Genomic DNA, 22,275 nt, shown 5'->3' with positions numbered 1-22,275 from the left:
TTTAATTTTTTAAGGAAACTTCATACTCTTTTCCATAATGGCTGCACCACTATACACTCCCACCAACAATGTATAAGGGTTCCCTTTTCTTCACATCCTCACCAGCACTTATATTTTGTCTTTTAGATAATAGTCATTGTAACAGGAATGAAAGTTGCTTACAGTTGCTCTTCCTTTATTCTGTAATGTTCTTGATCATCCAGATCTTTATATGGTTCACTACATTACATTATTTAGGTCTGATAAAATATCACTTTCTCAAAATGTTCGTTCTTTACTGTCCTATCAAAAACTCAAGCAGGGAGTACAGCACAAGTCATCTTCTGCATAACAGTTATCCACGTGGCTGAAGACAACCATGAGCTTTCTCTTGTACAGGATATATATCCTTAATTTCATTGTTCAGTCTTTGATGAATTTGGATATTCTCAATATTCTCAACTCTCAACAATGGAACCATTCCATTGTTCTCCAAATTGACATCATACTTCTTAAGACAAAGATATAAAACTGAATAAATTATCATGTGTGGCCTGACCAGTAAAGAGCAGAAAAGAGCTATCACCTCCCTCATTCTAAATGCTTGACTTCTATTATAGTACCTGAGATTATAGTAGCATGCCTGTTAGATGTATCTCACTGTTGACTCACAATGAGAATACTACCAATTTAATTGCCTAAATAATGATAATAAGCCATTTTCCTCTTTTCACATAATGTTACCTAAATTTGATTTTTTGAAACACTTTAGTTTTTTAAATTTATTTTATTGAAGTATAGTTGATTTACAATGTTGTGTTAATTTCTGTACAGAAAAGAGATTCAGATACACATATATATATACAATATTTTTCATATTCTTTTCCACTATGGTTTATCACATGATATTGAATATAGTTCCCTGTGCTATACAGTAGGACATTGTGTTTATCCATTCTATATGTAATAGTTTGTATCTGCTAATTCCAAACTCCCTATCCATCCCCCCACCACCCCCTTTCCCCCTTGGCAACCACAAGTCCACTCTCTATGTTGTGAGTCTGTTTCTGTTTCCTGCATCACTTTATTTGTCATAGTTTAGATTCCCCATATAAGTGATATCATATGGTATTTGTCTTTCTCTTTCTGACTTACTTCACTTAATATGATAATCTCTAGGTCCATTCATGTTGCTGCAAATGGCATTATTTCATTCTTTTTTATGGGTGAGTAGTATTCCTTTGTATACGTACAACATCTCCTTTATCCATTTATCTGTCAATGGACACTTAGGTTTTTTCCATGTCTTGACTATTGGAAAACACTTTATTTTTAATATTAGTCAATGTGTATAAAATAAAATAACAGTATATAAATTGACATCAAGTTAACAAGCAACGTTAAGTTTAACAGATAACTACCAATCCCTGTCATATTTATTGTCTCTTAGTTCTCCATGAATAATTTTCCTGATGTGTGTTTTCTCACATCCTCTTACCAAAACAATTCTTTAGAAACCTATGAATACAATAAATTTGCCACAAACACTAGAAATACATTAAAGAAATATATCTCAAATTATGTTGTACTAATAAAATAACACTACAAATTTAATTACCATTGTTGTTTATACTTGCAAAATGCTATTAATTAAGATGTTGAAATAATGAGTTTTCATCTCCAAAAGTTCAGTATGGAGTTTGCCCATGTAGAAGAACACATAATTCATTATAAAATTCTCTTTTAAGCATTTAGAAGCTGTTAAAGAATACAGAGTTATAGTCTTTTTAAAACCATGAAGCTGCTCAGGCAGCAGTAATAGAATAGAAAATGATTGGTGTTTTGCATAATGCATAATCTAATGTGTTTTCCTTACCTGTTTTAGTTTCAGTATTGGAGAAAGAATCAAAAGAGCAATCAAAACCATACGGTTTAACTGTTCAAAAACATTTGAGAAGTTCTAAATATTCAAAAGGAAAAGAACTTTTAAGTATTTTATATTAATACCTTTTAGCTTTTTTGTTGTTGTTGAGGAAGCTATGTTTTGACAGGTAAACTCAGGCAAACAGTTACATTGGTATTGCTATACAGAAAAGACCTTCCCCTTTTTCACTGGCCACCTTAGATCCAGCACTCCTATGTATTCCCTGTTAGTCTTTCCTCTTTTCTAAAGTCCAGTTGTTTCATGCCACAGTTTCATGGATAATGGGAGAGAGTAAAGGGTTTTATTACTCATAGCACAGTAGGCAGCATAAGCTTCATGTTTACATCAGTTCCCTTTGCCCTGGAGTCCCAGGAGGGTGATGGATAGCCACACCCAGTCAGATGTTTTGTTCACAGTGAAGAAATTCAAGCTTGGGGAACCCTGATCTTATAAAGTGGGTTGTTAAAGAATCTGCCCCACCCTTGCACAGAGGGAGACATTACATTTATTTTTTCCTGGACAGCAAACAAACTTGTCTTCTGCTCCAGATTGGATCACATTGTCTGTATTGCACAGCTGTTTACTATGTAAACATCCTTGAATATGTAGTTAGGAACAAAGTCAGATACAAGACTTGAAAAAACCTGAGACATCTATTAAAAATTGTATCCCGACACTCTCAGGAGTTGATACTTAGCCAAACACCTGAATGGCAGGAAGGACAGAGCCACTAATAATCAGGGGAAAACATCATGGGCAGTGAATGCAACCACTACAAAGATTCTAAGTAAAGGAAGAGTGTGGCAATTTAGGGGAAAAAAAAAAAAAAGAAAGCCATTATAAGCCATGAGTGAAGTCTAATAAGTGAGGTCAGAGAGATAGGCAGGAGTCATATTACACAGATCAAGGCTTCTCAGACTTTAATGTGCCCACAAATTACATGGGGCTGGGTCTTGTTAAAATGCAGATTCTGATTAAGCAGGTCTGGGGCAGGGTCTGAAATTCTGCATTTCCAACATGCTTCCAGGAAATACCTGCCAGTGCTGTAGATCTGCATAGCAAGGATGTAGAGCCTTTTGCAATTTTCAAATAAGAAATGATTGTGGTTTGGAACGGTTTGGTAGTCATAGAGGTGAGAAAATAGGACCAGTTTAGAGTACATTATGAAAATAGTGATGCTGATGGAATGGGTATAGAGTGTAAAGGAAACAAACGTAAGAATTCTGAGCACTCAACTCTGACATATGTGTATGGAGTTGGGGGGTTTCCACAGCACCAACAAGCAATACTCTGACACCAACATGATGTCCTACAATTTTACTCAATTCTGACACTCTCTGCCTGGAGATAGTAGCCTAATGCCACAGGTTAAGGGCTCAGTCCTACAAGACTACTCACCCTTCAGATGTCAACTGCAAGGCCAGGTTATCATCTATGCTTTTGATGACTCCCTACTTGGGTTCAATTAATTTTCTAGAGCAGATCACCGAGATCACAGAAATATTTTACTTACTGAATTACCAGTTTATTATAGGTGGATATAACTCAGGAACAGCCAGGTGGAAGAGGTGTATAGGGCAAGGCAAAGGGAAAGGGCGAGAAGCTTTCACACCCTATCCGAGCGTACCTGTCTATATACACCTCCATGTGTTCACCAACCTGGAGGCTTTCTGAACTCTGTCCTTTGGGGGTTTTATGGAGGATTCGTTACATAGGCATGATTGATTAAAGCATTGGCCACTGGTGCTGAAATCAATCTTCAGCCCCTTTCCCCTTCCTGAAGGTGTGAGGGTGTTGGGGGAGGGAGTGGCACTATAAGTTCCAGTCCCCATTCTTAAGTGGAGTCCAAAAGTCACCTCATTAATTGACAAAAGATACGTTTTATCACTCTCATGGCTTAGAAAATTCCAGTGGTTTTAGGAACTCTGCCAGAAATAGGTAAAAAGACCAAATATATATTTCTTATTATAAATCACAATATCCCAAAAAGCATAAAGGAAAAATCCTAGATTTTTTTGGTTTACAATCTGTATAGATTACAGCATAATTCTTCGAGAAAAATGTGTATGTGGGTGAAGGTGAGAATTAGATATTCTATTTTAAGAATAAGTGTGAACTTATAAGACATCCAGGTATATATATCAAGTAATTAATTAGGTAGTATACAACTCAGGATTGTTAGGGAGAAGTCATTAACATATAGCTGATACATAAAACACAGAATTAGATGGACTCACCTAGGGAATTGAAGAGCAAAAGGGGCTTAAGGGAGGTGCAGAACTACAGATAACAGTAGAGAGAGTTTTTTCTTTAAGTTTGTTCTGAAAGGTAACTATAAAAAAGAGCTGTAGTTAAAATGAGATATAATGCAAAGGGAGAATTTATTTTCTCTTGTTTCATGGCGGAAGACACCAAAACACAACAGTGTGTGAAGGGATTGATGAGGTAGCATGAGTGAAATTGATACTCTACAGAGTATTATAGAGGAAATTACAGATAAGTCCCCAAAATAGCAGAAGGGAATGGGATATAGAAATGCCCAAGAATTTTAAAGCCGGGACAAATTGTTCATTGCAATAGGAAGGAGGGCAGAACCTGTTTGCTGGCAGTAAGATGAGATGTTGGTTGCTCATGATTTGTCTTTTCTCACTGAAATATAAGGTAATGCCACTGTTTGAGTGGAAGAGTAGAGGACATGTAATGGCTGAGGAGAGAGGAAATGTGAACCAGTTGCTTTGGAGAGCCAGGAGCAAACGTGAGGGGAATGTGTAGCATTACTGGGCAGTTTGCTGATATGACATTTCTGGCTATTAATGTAAAGTGAGCCTGGTCAACATTCATTGTTGCTGTTTTTGTTGTTTTTCCTAGGTGTTTATCTACTTAAAGCATACCTGGAGAAGGAAGTCAATTGGGTTTTCTCCAGGGATAAGACTGAAGGAGGGAGAGAAAAGCAAAGGAATTAAAATGCTCACAAGATTCATATTTGATAATGAACATAGATTATGAACTCCAAATTGAGTAAAGAGAGAAATTAGGACTTGAGCGGATTGGATTTACTGAGTATACAAACTGAAGAAGTTTAAATCAATGGACCTTTAGTCATGTAACCGATATTCCTTTTCTGACTACCCCAGTCATTATAGATAACACTGGGCCGTCACCAGGAAATTCTATAGCTACTTTTTATGTGACTTCTGCCAAGATTTATTTTAAATTAAAAGCCTATTTTTTTCTTTTGTAATTTAGAGGTCATGGAGTTACAATGAGGACTTAGCTAGCATAACATTCAAAGATTATATGAAACCTCTTTTATATCCCAGCATGAAAGGCCCAGCATTTGAGGGCACATTTCATCAGTACAAACAAAATGCATTTGTTAGAGCACACACAGGAGCCTCATTCACAGCCTAGCACTCAGCACTGGGCAAAGCACCATCTGTAAATCTGAACAACACCTTTCAGGTCATAAGGACACAGCCCTCCATACAGGACACGAGCCCTAGGACCTCAAAATAAAATACAACTGCATCTGAGAACCATGAAGCTTGTCTATTGTATTCCTGCCAATGTTAGAGATAGATATTGATACAGAATGTATGTAGGATTTGAGTGATGGATGTGCTTAAATAAGAGGAAAGACAAATTAATTAACTTGTCAAATCCTGCTTCTCAGAGAGTAAGCATGCAATAGATCCTTGCATAATTAGTTATTGATTCCCAGTAGTTCTAAACATCTGTTTTCTTGCTTATCTTGATGTTCCCATTTGTGTTTTCAGGGGAACTCATGAATTAGAAATAATTTTTGCAACGGTGGCAAATGGAGGGCAAAGTACATTTGTAATATTGAACAATTAATCTTACTCTTAAAATTGTGTATGTGCTGAAAACACGTTGATGAAGTGTATCACCATTTTTTTATTGTCAGTAAGATAACTTTGAGGAATAGAATTGGAAGTAGGTCTACTTTTATAACATCTTTAATGACATTTAATTGAATATATAAAAAATAGCTTTATGTAAAATTTTTGGCATTTTAATGATGTTATATCACGTCTCTTAATTTTTTTATTATTTATAAATCTCTTTTTTTTTAAACATCTTTATTGAAGTATAATTGTTTTAAAATGTTATGTTAGTTTCTGCTGTATAAAAAAGTGTATCAGCTGTATGTATACATATATCCCAATATCCCCTCCCTCTTGCATCTCCCTCCCACCCTCCCTATCCCACCCCTCTAGGTGGTCACAAAGCACCGAGCTGATCTCCCTGTGCTATGCAGCTGCTTCCCACTAACTATCTATTTTACATTTGTTAGTGTATATATGTCAACTCTAATCTCTAACTTCATCCCAGTTTATCCTTCCCCCTCCCCATATCCTCAAGCCCATTCTCTGCATCTGCATCTTTATTCCTGTCCTGTCCCTAGGTTCATTAGAACCATTTTTTTTAAGATTCTATATATATGTGTTACCATACGGTATTTGTTTTTCTCTTTCTGACTTACTTCACTCTGTATGACAGACTCTAGGTCCATCCAGCTCACTACAAATAACTCAATTTTGTTTCTTTTTATGGCTGAGTAATATTCCATTGTACACATGTGCCACATCTTCTTTATCCATTCATCTGTTGATGGACACTTAGATTGCTTCCATGTCCTGGCTATTGTAAATAGAGCTGCAATGAACATTGTGGTACAGGACTCTTTTTGAATTATGGTTTTCTCACGGTATATGCCCAGTAGTGGGATTGATGGGTAGTATGGTAGTTCTATTTTTAGGTTTTTTAGGAACCACCATACTGTTCTCCATAGTGGCTGTATCAATTTACATTCCCACAACAGTGCAAGAGGGTTCCCTTTTCTCCACACCCTCTCCAGCATTTATTGTTTGTAGATTTTTTGATGATGGCCATTCTGATCGGTGTGAGGTGATACCTCATTGTGGTTTTGATTTGCATTTCTCTAATGATTAGTGAGGTTGAGCATCCTTTCATGTGTTTGTTGACAATCTGTATATCTTCTCTGGAGAAATGTCTATTTAGGTCTTCCACCCATATTTGGATTGGGTTGTTTGTTTTTTTGATATTGAGCTGCATGAGCTGTTTATATATTTTGGAGATTAATCCTTTATCATTTGCTTCATTTGAAAATATTTTCTCCCATTCTGAGGGTTGTCTTTTCATCTTGTTTATGGTTTCCTTTGTTGTGCAAAAGCTTTTAAGTTTCATTAGGTCCGATTTGTTTATTTTTGTTTTTATTTCCATTTCTCCAGGAAGTGGGTCAAAAAGGATCTTGCTGTGATTTATGTCATAGAGTGTTCTATGTTTTCCTCTAAGAGTTTTATAGTGTCTGGCCTTACATTTAGGTCTTTAATCCATTTTGAGTTTATTTTTCTCTATGGTGTTAGGAAGTGTTCTAATTTCATTCTCTTACATGTAGCTGTCCAGTTTTCCCAGCACAACTTATTGAAGAGGTGTGTTTTCTCTATTGTATATTATTGCCTCCTTTATCTAAAGTAAGATAACCATATGTGCATGGGTTTATCTCTGGGCTTTCTATCCTTTTCCATTGATGTATATATCTGTTTTTGTGCCAGTACCATACTGTCTTGATTACTGTAGCTTTGTAGTATGGTCTGAAGTCAGGGAGACTGATTCCTCCAGCTCTGTTTTTCTTTCTCAAGATTTCTTTGGCTATTTGGGATCTTTTGTGTTTCCATACAAATTGTAAAATTGTTTTTTCTAGTTCTGTGAAAAATGCCATTGATAATTTGATAGGGATTGCATTGAATCTGTAGATTGCTTTTGGTAGTCTAGTGATTTTCACAATGTTGATTCTTCCAATCCAAGAACATGGTATATTTCTCCATCTGTTTGTATCATCTTTAATTTCTTTCATCGGTGTCTTATAATTTTCTGCATATAAGTGTTTTGTCTCCTAAGGTAGGTTTATTCCTAGGTATTTTATTTTTTGTTGCAATGGTAAATGGGAGTGTTTTCTTAATTTCTCTTTCAGATTTTTCATCATTAGTGTTTAGAAATTCAAGAGATTTCTGTGCATTAATTTTGTATCCTGCTACCTTAACAAATTCATTCGATTAGATCTAGCAGTTTTCTTGTAGCATCTTTAGGATTCTCTATGTATAGTATCATATCATCTGCAAACAGTGACACTTTTACTTTTTCTTTTCCAATTTGGTTTCTTTTTATTTTCTCTTCTTCTCTGATTGCTGTTACTAAAATCCAAAACTATGTTGAATTAGAGTGGTGAGAGTGGGCAACCAGCCTTGTTCCTGATCTTAGAGGAAATGGTTTCAATTTTTCACCATTGACAGCGATGTTGGCTGTGGGTTTGTCATATATAGCCTTTATTATGTTGAGGTAAATTGCCTCTATGCCTACTTTCTGGACAGTTTTTATCATAAACAGGTGTTGAACTTTGTCGAAAGCTCTTCCTGCATCTATTGAGATTATTGTATGGTTTTTATCGTTCAATTTGTTAATATGGTGTATCCCATTGATTGATTTGCATAAATTGAAGAATCCTTGTATTCCTGGGGTAAACCCCACTTGATCATGGTGTATGATCCTTTTAATGTGCTACTGAATTTGTTTGCTAGTATTTTGTTTAGGTTTTTGCATCTATGTTCATCAGTGATATTGGCCTGTAGTTTTCTTTTTTGTGATATCTTTGTCTGGTTTTGGTATCTGGGTGATGATGGCCTTGTAGAATGAGTTTGGTAGTGTTCCTCCCTGTGCTATATTTTGGAAGAGTTTCAGAAGGATAGGTGTTTGTTCTTCTCTAAATGTTTGATAGAATTCACCTATAAGGCCATCTGCTCCTGGGCTTTTGTTTGTTGGAAGACTTTTAATCACAAGCTAAGTTTCAGTGGTTGTGATTGATCTGTTTATATTTTCTTTTTCTTCCTGGTTCAGTCTCGGAAGGTTGTGCTTTCCTAAGAATTTGTCCATTTCTTCCAGGTTGTCCATTTTATTGGCATAGAGTTGCTTGTAGTAATCTCTCATGATCCTTTGTATTTCTGCAGTGTCAGTTGTTACTTCTCCTTTTTTATTTCTAAATCTCTTGATTTGAGTCTTCTCCCTTATTTTCTTGATCTGTCTAGCTAATGGTTTATCAATTTTATCTTCTCAAAGAACCAGCTTTTATTTTTATTGATCTTTGCTATTGTTTCCTTCATTTCTTTTTCATTTATTTATGATCTGATGTTTATGATTTCTTTCCTTCTGCTAACTAACATTTGGTATTTTTGTTCTTCTTTCTCTAGTTGCTTTAGGTGTAAGGTTAGGTTGTTTATTTAAGATATTTCTTGTTTCTTGAAGTAGGATTGTATTGCTATAAACCTCCCTCTTAGAACTGCTTTTGCTGCCTCCCATAGGTTTTGGGTCATTGTGTTTTCACTGTCATTTGTTTCTAGGTATTTTTTTGATTTCCTCTTTGATTTCTTCAGTGATCTCTTGGTTATTTAGTAGTGTATTGTTTAGCCTCCATTTATTTGTATTTTTTACAGATTTTTTCCTGTAATTGATATCTAGTCTCATAGCATTGTGGTCGGAAAACATACTTGATACTATTTCAGTTTTCTTAAATTTACCAAGGCTTGATTTGTGACCCAAGATATCATGTATTATGGAGAATGTTCCATGTGCACTTGAGACAAAAATGTGTCCTTTTTTTTTTAATTGAATGTCCTATAAATATCAGTTAAGTCTACCTGATTTAAAATGTCATTTAAAGCTTGTGTTTCCTTACTTATTTTCATTTTGGATGATCTGTTCATTGGTGAAAGTGGGGTGTTAAAGTCCCCTATTATGATTTTGTTATGTCAGTTTCCTCTTTTATGGCTGTTTGCACTTGCCTTATGTATTGAGGTGCTCCTATGTTGGTTGCATAAATATTTTCAGTTGTTATATTTGCTTCTTTGATTGATCCCTTTATCATTATGTAGTGTCCTTCTTTGCCTCTTGTAATAGTCTTTATTTTAAAGTCTATTTCATCTGATATGAGAATTGCTACTCCAGCTTCTTCTAATTTCCATGGAATATATTTTTCCATCCCCTCACTTTCAGTTTGTATGTGGCCCTAGGTCTGAAGTTGGTCTCTTGTAGACATCATATATACACGTCTTGTTTTTGTATCCATTCATCCAGTCTGTGATTTTTGGTTGGAGCATTTAATCCATTTACATTTAAGGCAATTATCAATATGTATGTTCCTATTACCATTTTCTTAATTGCTTTGGATTTGTTAATGTAGGTCTTTTCCTCCTCTTGCATTTGCTGCCTAGAGAAGTTCCTTTAGCATTTGTTGTAAAGCTGGTTTGGTGGTGCGGAATTCTCTTAACTTTTGCTTGTCTGTAAAGATGTTAATGTCTCCGTCAAATCTGAATGAGATCCTTGCTAGGTAGAGTAATCTTGGTTGTAGGATTTTCCCTTTCATCACTTTAAATGCGTCCTCCCACTCCCTTCTGGCTTGCAGAGTTTCTGCTGAAAGATCAGCTACTAACCTTATGGGGATTTCCTTGTATGTTATTTTTTTGTTTTTCCCTTGCTGCTTTTAATATTTTTTCTTTGTATTTAATTTTTGATAGTTTGATTAATATGTGTTTTGTCGTGTTTCTCCTTGGATTTTTGCTGTATGGGATTCTCTGCACTTCTTGTACTTGATTGACTATTTCCTTTCCCATATTAGGGAAGTTTTCAACTATAATCTCTTCAACTATTTTCTCAGACCCTTTCTTTTTATCTTCTTCTTCTGGGACCCCTATAATTCGAATGTTGGTGCATTTAATGTTGTCCCAGAGATCTCTGAGACTGTCCTCAATTCTTTTCATTCTTTTTTCTATATTCTGCTCTGTGGTAATTATTTCCACTATTTTATCTTCCAGATCACTTATCTGTTCTTCTGCCTCAGTTATGCTGCTATTGATTCCTTGTAAAGATTTTTTAATTTCATTTATTGTGTTGTTCATCATTGTTTGTTTGCTCTTTAGTTCTTGCAGGTCCTTGTTAAACGTTTCTTGTATTTTCTCCATTCTATTTTCAAAATTTTGGATCATCTTTACTATCATTATTCTGAATACTTTTTCAGGTAACCTACCTATTTCCTCTTCTTTTGTTTGGTCTAGTGGGTTTTTACCTTGTTCTTTCATCTGAGGCATATTTCTCTGTCTTCTCATTTTGTTTAACTTACTGTGTTTGGGGTCTCATTTTTTCAGGCTGCAGGTTCATACTTCCTCCTGATGTTTGTGTCTGTCCCCAGTGTGTGGGGTTGTTTCAGCGGCTTGTGTAGGCTTCCTGGTGGAGGGGACTGGTGCCTGTGTTCTGGTGGATGGGGCTGGAAAATGTCCTTCTGGTGGGCAGTGTCACATCCCATGGTGCATTTTGGGGTGTCTGTGAACTTAGTGTGACTTGAGGCAGCCTCTCTGCTAATGGGTGGGGTTGTGTTCCTGTCTTGCTAGTTGTTTGGCATGGGGCGTCCAGCCCTGGAGCTTGCTGGCCATTGGGTGGATTTGGGTCTTAGTGTTGAGACAGAGATCTCTGGGAGAGCTCTTACTGATTGATATTATGTAGTGCTGGGAGGTCTCTGGTGGTCCAATGTGCTGGACTCGGCTCTCCCACCTTGGAGCCTCAGGCTTGACCTGGCTGGAGCACCAAGACCCTGCCAGCCACACAGCTCAGAAGAAATGGAAGGAAAAAAATGAAAAAAATAATAAAAATAAAATGAAATAAAATTTAAAAAAATTAAAAATTAAAAAATTATTTAAAAAAAGAAGGGAGCAACCAAACCATTAAACAAATCCACCAATTATAACAAGCACTTAAAACTAACCTAAGATAAACATAAAAATCAGAAACAAATCAGGTGCAGAAAGCAAACCCCAAGTCTACATTTACTCCCAAAGTCCACAGCCTTAATTTTGGAAACATTCATTGTCTAATCAGGTATTCCACAGATACAGTGTTCATCAAGTTGATTGTTGGAATTTCATCTGCTACTCTTGAGGCTGCATGGAGAAATTTCCCTTTCTCTTTTTTGTTCACACAACTCCTGGGGTTCATTCAGCTTTGGTTTTTGCCCTGCCTCTGTGCTTAGGTCACCCTCAGGAGTGTGTTCCCCACCCAGACAAAAGGGGGTTAAAGCATCAGCTGATTAGGGCTCTCTTGCTCACTCAGGCCGGGGAGAGGGAGGGGTATGGTAGTCATAATTGGAATGAGGGGTGAGCCTGTGGTGGCAGAGGCCAGCATGACATTGCAACAGCCTGAGGTGCACCAGGTGTTCTCCCAGGGAATTTGTCCCTGGATCTCGGGACCCTGGCAGTGGTGTTCTCCACATGTTCCCAGGGTGGGTGTGGGTAGTGACCTGTGTTTGCACACAGGATTCTTGGTGGCAGTAGCAGCTGCATTAGCATTTCATGCCCATCTCTGTGATCCGAGCTGATAGCTGTGGCTCGCGCCCATCTCTGGAGCTCATTTAAGCAGTGCTCTGAATCCCCTTTCCTCATGCATACTGAATCAATGGTCTCTTGCTTCTTTGGCAGGTCCAAACTTTTTCCCTGACTCCCTCCTGGCTAGTTGTGGCACACTAGCCCCTTTCAGGCTGTCTTCATACAGCCAAACTCAGTCCTCTCTCTGGGATCTGACCCCCGAAGCCTGAGCCTCAGCTCCTGGCCCCCACCCACCCTGGCCGGTGAGCAGACAAGCCTCTCAGGTTGATGAGTACTGGTCAGCATTGACCCTCTGTGTGGGAATCTCTCCACTTTGCCCTCTGCACCCCTGTTACTGCACTCTCCTCTGTGGTTCTGAGGCTTCCCCCCCCCACCCCCCGTTCCCACCAGTGCAGGGGCTTCCTAGTGTGTGGAAGCTTTTCCTCCTTCACAGCTCCCTCCCAGAGGTGCAGGTCTCATCCCTATTCTTTTGTCTCTGTTTTTTTTTCTTTTTTCTTTTGCCCTACCCAGGTGCGTAGGGAGTTTCTTGCCGTTTGGGAAGTCTGAGGTCTTCTGCCAGTGTGCAGTAGATGTTCTATAGGAGTTGTTCCACATGTAGATGTACTTTTGATTTGTGGGGAGGAAGGTGATCTCCATGTCTTACTCCTCCGCCATCTTGAAGGTCTCTCTACCAAGCCTTTTAACAGATACTTTTAATAATGTAAAAGGAATGATAATTAAAAGTACAAATAAAATAATCATCATTATATAATTGTTTCATTTACTTAAATTTGCATTTTTATAAAATATATTCAAAGTTGAACTATTGAACACATTTTAGTTTTAAACCTTCATGTCATGACAGAATAGTATTTATGATAGAAATAAAATACAGAAGTGCAATTCAAGGGGAAAAAAAGCTTAAGTGAAGAAATGAGATAATCTATAAAGAGCAAGACCTACATAAAATTTGTGCACTGAATCAATAATCAAGTTTATGATAATGTATGTGAGTTCCCATGTGAACTTGTGCCATGGGCCCTGCAAATGTTAGGGGTCAGCCCAAGTTTCATTTTCCTCAGAATGTTGATGGGGTCAGTTATCCACAGGAAGGTGACCTGGTCTCTTTGGCCCCAGAGCTGTCTACAGAACAAATTAAGATCCAGAGCTGAATGCATAATAGCCACTAAAGAGTTTTTAGCATTAAATATATAAATCCTGAAAATAGCATTTTTAATTCTTTGCCTAAGTCAATGATTTTTATCTATAATTATTAATGTTTCAGGGAGAAGACCATGGTTTGAGAAGGGAAAGAGTAAAACATAAGTCTAATAAGAGAGAGTAGTTTCCTAACAGAGAGGAATCCAATGGTAGGCAGAAGCAAATGCACACAGAGAATCTTAACCCTAACCCTAAGATTTTTGTTGAGATCACTAAACAACAAAAAGATAAACCACACACATACACATGTGTATGTGCACACACACATGTGCATGCCCCTCTACAACCAATTAACTGACTGTATTTGAATGTAGAATCTGGTATATTCTTAAGGTTTGAGGTTGGCGACTCCTATCACAAGTATGGAACACTGAGAGTTCGAGTAGGGGGAATAAGACAATTTTGAAGGCTTATGAACAAGAAAAGGAAATGATTAAATGTGCCCTTTAGAAGCATCATTCTGGCAAGTATGTGCAGGACAAATTAAAACCAGAGCAATTATGAATTAAAAGAGCTTCAAATAACTATTACAACCCATCAGGTAATGAGAAGCTGCATAAGGTCCAATGCAGTGAGGGCAGAAGAAATGTTAACTTCAGAAGTAGAAATGACAGGATATACTAGGTGATTCATGTAGCAGGGGAGGTGGGGATGACATACCACTCCAAGTTGCGACAAGAATAACTGTAAAAATTGTTCTCTAAAGAAGTCAAATTCTGAAAATAAGGACAACAAACTCTGACAGGAAACAGTGATTTCAGTTTTTGAACGTTTTGTTTGAGATGTCGCGGGCCCCTTCGAGGAATGATGCCCAGCAGACTGTTGTTAATATGATTCTTGACCTCATAAAAAAACCAAAAACTAAAGATACAGTTTGACAGTCACACATATGCAGAAGATAATTTGCAAAACAGAAAACACAAATGAGTAACACACACAGAAAATAATATACTTTTGTAATAATTGAAATTTTTATTAAGATAATTGGATACGCTGTCTTCACTTTCTAATAAAAAAAAATGTGTTCGTGTGTGTTTGTGTCCACTTGCATGTATGCTTTGTTTTTCCAGAGACATTCAGTACTAGTAAAAATACAGTGAAACAGCCTTGTAATAAACATAGGTAGTTTGTTTTCCAAAAATACATTCCAAAAATGTACATCCTGTCCAACTCCTTGCTGGGATTATTTTATAAATGTGTGATTCTAACTTGTCTATCAATGTCTATTACCAATTTATCTCTTGGGATTTAATGTATTCCATTAAGTTATTGAATTTTTATCCAATTTTAATTTTGATTATAAATATTTCTTTGGGTATATTATATGTATTCACATACACACATGTAGTATATATTTCATGTAATCAAATCTGTCATTCTTTTCCTTTATGATATTTTAAGTTTCTTTATAACTATTTTTTATTGCAAGTGCCTAAATTTGTCTTTTTGAATAAAATACTCACCCTAGGCAGAAATTTTAAGAACATTTCTCTATTTATTTTCTCGTATTCTTTTTTTTTCCCCTTTTTGAACTTGGTAATTCACCTAGAGTTAAATATGGTGTTTTGTGTGGGTTAAGGATGAAAATTCATTATTTTCATCTACTTTCACTAAACTGTTAGTTCAGACTGTAAAGTGTTCTCCTAAACTTCCTCTAACATGTCAGATTTAATTCATAGATTCTCTAACCTTTCATTTATTTATTCAATCAACAAATATTTACTAAGTGTGTATTATTTATCAGTTAATATTCTAAAAAGTAGGAATATAGCAGTGAAGAAAATATACTTCAACGTGTACACTCATTCATCTTTCATTTTATTGTATAGAAATGGTCAAGAAGAAGGAGGACAAGGAAAAGTTAAACCTTTAGCCTTCTGTGTATGATAGTGCTTTTATGGAGGAAAGACAAAGTAGGAAGGGAAATAAAAAAGAGTAGAGAAGTGGGTTCAGGAGAGAATAAGGGTAGAGAAGTTGAAATTGTTGGTTATGAGTAACTCTTTCAAGAAACGTATGTGTGTGCTCACAGGGAATTCTGCAGAGGCTTTGGGAGGAATAACAGATAAAGCACGCAAGAATAACTGTTAGTGCAAATATAAGAGGCAGATTGATAGAGCTGTGTTCTTGGAGAGGTGAGAAGATTTAATCCAGGTAGAGTTTTTGGCTTTGCCAAGAACATATTCACCAATGAGATAAGGGAAAAAGGAAGAATATGTGGTTACTAAGCCCTTCAAATCACTTTTGTTTTCTCAGTGATATAGGCACCAAAGCCCACATTTTTGGAGTGGTTTGTTAATTTTCATTACTGTGGCAGTAATCAACCAGTACAGTGACTTAATGGATTCCAAACTATAATGAAAGCTAAGGATTCCTAAAACTTTCTGATAATTACATATTAAAATCTCTAGTAAAAGAAAAACTATATTTCAGAATTAACCTTTGATTAAGTAAATCAAAGCTTGCATTTCTTTTTAATCCAACCAAACCAGCCCAGTGATTCAGAGCTCATTGTATTTGTATTACATTTTGGGGGAGGAGAGTGCACTTTCTATGTGCTAGGTGCTGTGTCAAAAGCTGACATGGAGAAATACTGTTAAGCCTTAAAATAACACAATGGAGTAATTAGTAATATTATTTCTATTTTATTAATGAGAAAAGTTAAACTAAAGAGATCATGTAATCTATATGCACAAATACACAGCTAATATGGTTTAAAGCTATGGTTTAAACTTCATTAGTCCAGAGCCTCTGCTCTTAATCATTATATTTCCTAACTCCATTACAAACATTTTATCATTATAAACAGAGCAATGTCTAAATAATAACATGGCAGTGAATTCTAAGAAAGTACTGGGATTTTGTGGAATCATAAATATATGTAGCTTAGGTCATCCAAGGAAATAAGATATGCACGAAAAGGAATCTGCATTTATCTCACATTGTGAGAATGAAGCTGAATGTTTATCTTTTAAAATTTATATTTCAATTTATTGGAATTATAAGAATCCAATACATTTAATGAAAATTATGTTATATCTATAATACAAAGCAGAGAGATATTTGACATAATTGACATCGTGTAGTAACTTTGGTTAGAATTGACATTGTGTCTCTTACTAGTTTAAGACAGTCAGTGAAAGTTCTTTTTTTTATTTTTTCTCCAAAAGCTCACTTTTATTCTTGATTCTGAAGGCATTTCTCCTTGAAGTTCTCTCCCATGGGGTTTGCTGGGTCAACAAACTTCTGGTCACAATAGCTGCAAATAATATTTTCAAATTTCAAAGTACTGAACCAAACCCTATGACAGCCTTTTTTTTTTTTTTTTTAATGGAGTATAGTTGATTTACAGTGTTGTTTTAGTTTCAGGACAGCAAAGTGATTCAGTTATACATATACATATATTCATTCTTTTTTAGATTCTTTACTCATATAGGTTATCACAGAATATTGAATAGAGTTCCCTGTGCTATACAGTAGATCCTTGTTGGTTATCTATCTTATATATAGTAGTGTGTGCATGTTCATCCCAAGCTCCTGATTTATTCCTCCCCCAACCTTTCTCCTTTGGTAACCATAAGTTTGTTTTCTTAGTCTGTGAGTCTGTTTCTGTTTTGTAAATATGTTCATTTGTATCTTTTTTTAAAATTAGATTCCACATATGAGTGGTATCACATATTTGTCTTTCTCTTTCTGACTTACTTCACATAGTATGATAATCTCTAGGTATATCCATGTTGCTGCAAATTGCATTATTTTATCCTTTTTTGATTGCTGAGTAATATTCAATTTATATATGTACCACATCTTCTTTATCCATTCCTCTGTTGATGGATGTTTAGGTTGCTTCCATGTCTTGGCTATTGTAAATAGTGCTGTAATGAGCACTGGGGTGCATGTATCCTTTCAGATTATGGTTTTCTCTGGATATATGTCCAGGAGTGGGATTGCTGAGTCATATGGAACTTCCATACAGTTCTCCATAGTGGTTGTACCAATTTACATTCCCACCAACAGGGTAGGAGGATTCCCCTTTCTTCCACACCATCTCCAACATTTATTGTTTGTAGACCTTTTGGTGATGGCCATTCTGACTGGTGTGAGGTGGTACCTCATTATAGTTTTGATTTGCATTTCTCTAATAATTAGTGATGTTGAGCATCTTTTCATGTGCTCATTGACCATCTGTATGTCTTCTTTGGACAAATGTCTGTCTAGATCTTCTGCCCATTTTTTTGATTGGGTTGTTTTTTTTGACCTAGAGCTACATGAGATATTTGTATATTTTGGAGATTAATCCTTTGTAGGTCACTTTGCAAATATTTTCTCCCATTCTGTGTATTGTTTTTTTGTTTTTGTTTTGTTGATGGTTCCCTTTGCTGTGCAGAGGCTTTTAAGTTCAATTATGTCCCATTTGTTTATTCTTGTTTTTGTTTTCATTATTTTAGGAGGTGGTTCAGAAAAGATATTACTGTGATTTATGTCAAAGAGAGCAAACACAATTTAATATTTGACTTTAAATATTCGAGATTGGTTTGTTGATAAGCATGTACCAACAAAAATACACACATAGCTATAGCATGTTTGCAATGTTATAAATAAAGAGATGTCATATTGTGTACAACCCCTATCCTAAAAGCCTTTAGCCTCTATAAAACTTACCAGAAAATGCAGCCCAAGATGATTGTAGAGGCACTACAACTACACTGTTGTTCACTTCCATTAAAACATTTCTCACTGAAGTGAAAATGACCAATTACATATAGAATAAAGTGAAAGAAAATAGGCACTTATGTTTAGCCCTGAAAAGTGAAATTAATGTGGCTGAACCAGGTAAACTAACTCTGCTGAAGGAAAAAGTTAAGAAAGAGTGAAGAAAATATGATATTTTTAATATACAATATTTAGCACACTGTATTTTTAAAATATCAAGTAGATTTCATTATTCTCTCTTAGAAGCTGTCCTAAAATATTGTAATAAATTATTCAGTTTTGGACAAAGAAAATGATATTTATTATAGTTTGTTATGTTTTACCTTATTTCCTGAGTGGAAGCCTTTAACATTTAACTTTGTTCTATTTAGAATTAATTATCTCCTAAGCCAACATTTTACTGATTATACCCTAAACTTATAGCAAGCATCACGTATGGCAAAAGACAAATATTCTTTTTACTTGTCCTAATTTTTAAACATAATTTGCCACCCATGCTGAAATAAGCACGTTTGAGAAACTATAAACTACATCTGGAAAGATACTATTAAATAATGCCACTTATAACAAATGCTACTCTTCAGTTGAGACTTCTCAGCACCCCAAAGGAATCAGTCCCTAGTGGCAACACAGCCTCTTGAGGTTGCTTCCCTGCTCTTTTGTTACGGATTTTGTTGACTGCCGGTAGTTCCTACTTTGAGACAATTTATCTTCCTCTTGAATATTTATTCAATCATATCTTGTTGTAGTATGGACCTTACACCATGAGGAAGCAGTGAATAATGACAAAATCCCCTGGGTCCTAACAGATGGTATTTGGCTTTGCTATCGGCACTGAACCTCAGCATGTGCAAAACAAAGTGACAAAGTGCAGAGGAAATGTCATCTGCATTAAGAGGCTGTGCGACCATTTGCAGACAAGAAGTGTGCTAAATCCTGGATTTTAACAGGTATATATTTTCAGCTAAAAACTAAGTTTTCAACAGTAAACATGAAAAGAAAAGCTAAATATGTGTATTGCTGATTTCAGCTGCTAGACTGATGCATATTAAGGTAGAAGACACACATAATTGCAAGCATGATTTTTAATATATAAAATATTACAAATAAGCCATAAATTTATTTTAATGTACAATAAATAACCTATTAATATCTATATGTTTTTGAAGTATGTATCACAGGCACTATTTTTATCTTATCACACATTCAAAACTCAACAAAACAATGTACTGTTGATGTACAGTCAAGTGACAGTAAATCGTAAACACTTGAAATTAGATTCTAAAATATGACTTACAATAGAGCATACATTTATAAGCAACATGTGGATAAATGTCTTTATATTGATGTGGTCATTTCAGTTACAAACTTGAGTTAACTTTCAAACAAATAACATTGGATCTTTTTTCTTTAATATTCTATTCTCACTTCAATTACTTCTCAATCATTTTATCCTATAGGAATTATTGCAATAGTATTTTCACTTAATTCCCAGGTCACTGTTTTTCTTTCTCCAGTTCATTCTTCATATTTTCATCAGACTTTTCATCTCTAACACAGATCTGATTTTGTCATTTACCTTCTTAATTATCCCCTATGGTTCTCAACTACTTAGAAAATAGACCTCAAATTCCTTAGCAAATAATTTGAGACCTTTCAAATTTGAGACCTTTCAAAAATCTAATTAATTTTTTCTGGTATCATAGCCAATTCTTGCCTCAAATTTTGTATTTAAACTGCCTTTAATCCCCTGAAGATACTGTGCTTTTTCACATCTCTACTATTGCTCATCCCATTATTTAATCCGTTCCACCTTGCTCAGCCTAAACATGTCTTATTCCTGATTCAACTTTGCATTGAAATGTGACATCCAACACAAAGATTTTCCTGGCATTTAGAATCAAACTCCTGTCTGCTGTATTTTTATTGAAATGCCCTTCATTTTAGCCTCTGTTTTGGTTTGGTTTTTTAATTGTCCCCTCATCCACAGGCATGTAGGTTTACACATAGGAACCCACAAACAAATAAAAACACTAGATTATTATATTTTTTAACAAAGAAACCTAGTTTTACTTCTTATTCTGTCCCCAGAACCAAGCATAGTTCTCAGTCATGTCTCTTGAGGTGCATATATTTGAATCACTTGAATAGAGAACAGAGGATGGAGGGACACAAGAGTCATAGAAATACAGAAGCAACTTTGTGCTAATTTTTTATCATTCACTTATATTCTTTTAATAAAATAATATGAAATTTAATAAATAGAACTAATTATAAGTTAAGAATTTGATTCAACTATGTAAATGTTTTTGATCTTTGATTTAATAAAACTACATAGCCTAAGATATAAAATGAATGTTTTCTAAATTCAGAAATATAAACTTTACTTTATGGTATGGAAAAAAAGGTATTTATTTCGGCATCTTTATTTGTCTATGACATCTTTGAAAAAATATATCCATAATACTTTGGAAAATAATATCTATACTATGTAGCCGACCAAATAGCATCATTGTCATTTGAATAATAGACCCATGAAAAATCATATACATCTCATTCCAGAGAGGAAAGGGAACATTATAATCTTATTAAAGATTTTCATTAAGCCAGATATTTTAAAATTAAAAGAAGAGCTGGAAGCAAGGTATGGCCTTTTATATTTAAATGCCATCACAGACATATTACACTTTTAATCTTGAAGTGCTTCATTGGGCTACTATATCTTTTCTTCTTTTTTCAATTGGTATTCAAACTATTTTATCTTTGTAATAAAATCATGAATATTGCATCATAAACCCTTTTAGCCATATATCATATTTGAATAGTCCTAAGGAAGCATCTGTTGCATTTATCAATAAGCATACTTGCTTATTAAAAAAATTGAAAAAAAAATTAACTGCCTGATATAGAAGCATAATATTTACAATGGGCTCAGTCCTATGCTTAGTATTCAGAGCTTCTATTTCAAGTCTGGATTTCAACTATCATTGTTATCTTTGTTTCTTCTCAGGCTTTCTTTATTCTTCAGAATATAACAAACAGATTTCAGAATCTGTGGTCATATTTTAGCAGAGTAAATATTTTAGACTCTTTCTAAAACCCTTATTTAAACTCTCTCTTAAGAAATTTAGGTTCACATTTATACTATAATTTTTTTCAGTGTAAATAGAGAAATCAAACAAACCTAATAGTATGTAACAGTCTCTGTAAAATTTCCCATTTCTAGCCAATAACTAAAATTCATCTTGTTATAATAAAACAGATAAATCATAAAAATGCTTAAATTGTACAGAATCATTAGGAAAAAACATCTCCTTTTATAAATGAAAAAACTGAGTTACAGGCAACATAAATAGCTCTCCCAGAATCCTATATCTATAATCAAACTTTTAACCTTTTGCCTGTATCTCCCATAGTTGGACTCACATGGCAAACACTAACCCAGGATATTCCAAGAATCTATCTTTTCTTATTGTCCATAGGGACACATAAATTTCTGTAGATAATCTTGCAGGTGTGACAACTGATTACACTCTAAAGCCATGACTGCACAACTCCAAAGGATACATTATAATTTTCCTGCAACAGTTCTTTAGTAGCTGCCTTCCCCATACATTGTAAGGATAACACAGTCTCCTCTTCTGAACAATGGTCCTACCCCTTCCTCATCTTATTATCTTGTCTTTATATCTGACTGATGTAAGAGAAATAATTTAAACATTCACACCATGAAATGGGGTATTGGACTTGGTTGAGCAATCAGTTAATTTCCTTGTGAATCAGGTGAACATTTGAGGCTTGTTTTCAATCCTTGTTAATACAGGGCTCATTGAACTTTCACTAAAGGCTAGTTTAACCCTACTACCAAGGTGGTGCCCCTGCCTGAGTCTGTACTGAATATCACAATCCTTCAGTGAGAACTTTCCATTTGTACTAGATAGAATTTTAGAGCCTGCTAGGTGTATATCAGCTGTTTCATATCCCTTGTCATTCTTT

Source organism: Mesoplodon mirus (genome assembly GCF_964341445.2).
Source record: "Mesoplodon mirus genome assembly, chromosome: 2".
NCBI lineage: Eukaryota > Metazoa > Chordata > Mammalia > Artiodactyla > Ziphiidae > Mesoplodon > Mesoplodon mirus.
The sequence above is the reverse complement of the archived record's forward strand: the minus strand, read 5'-3'. Positions refer to the sequence as shown.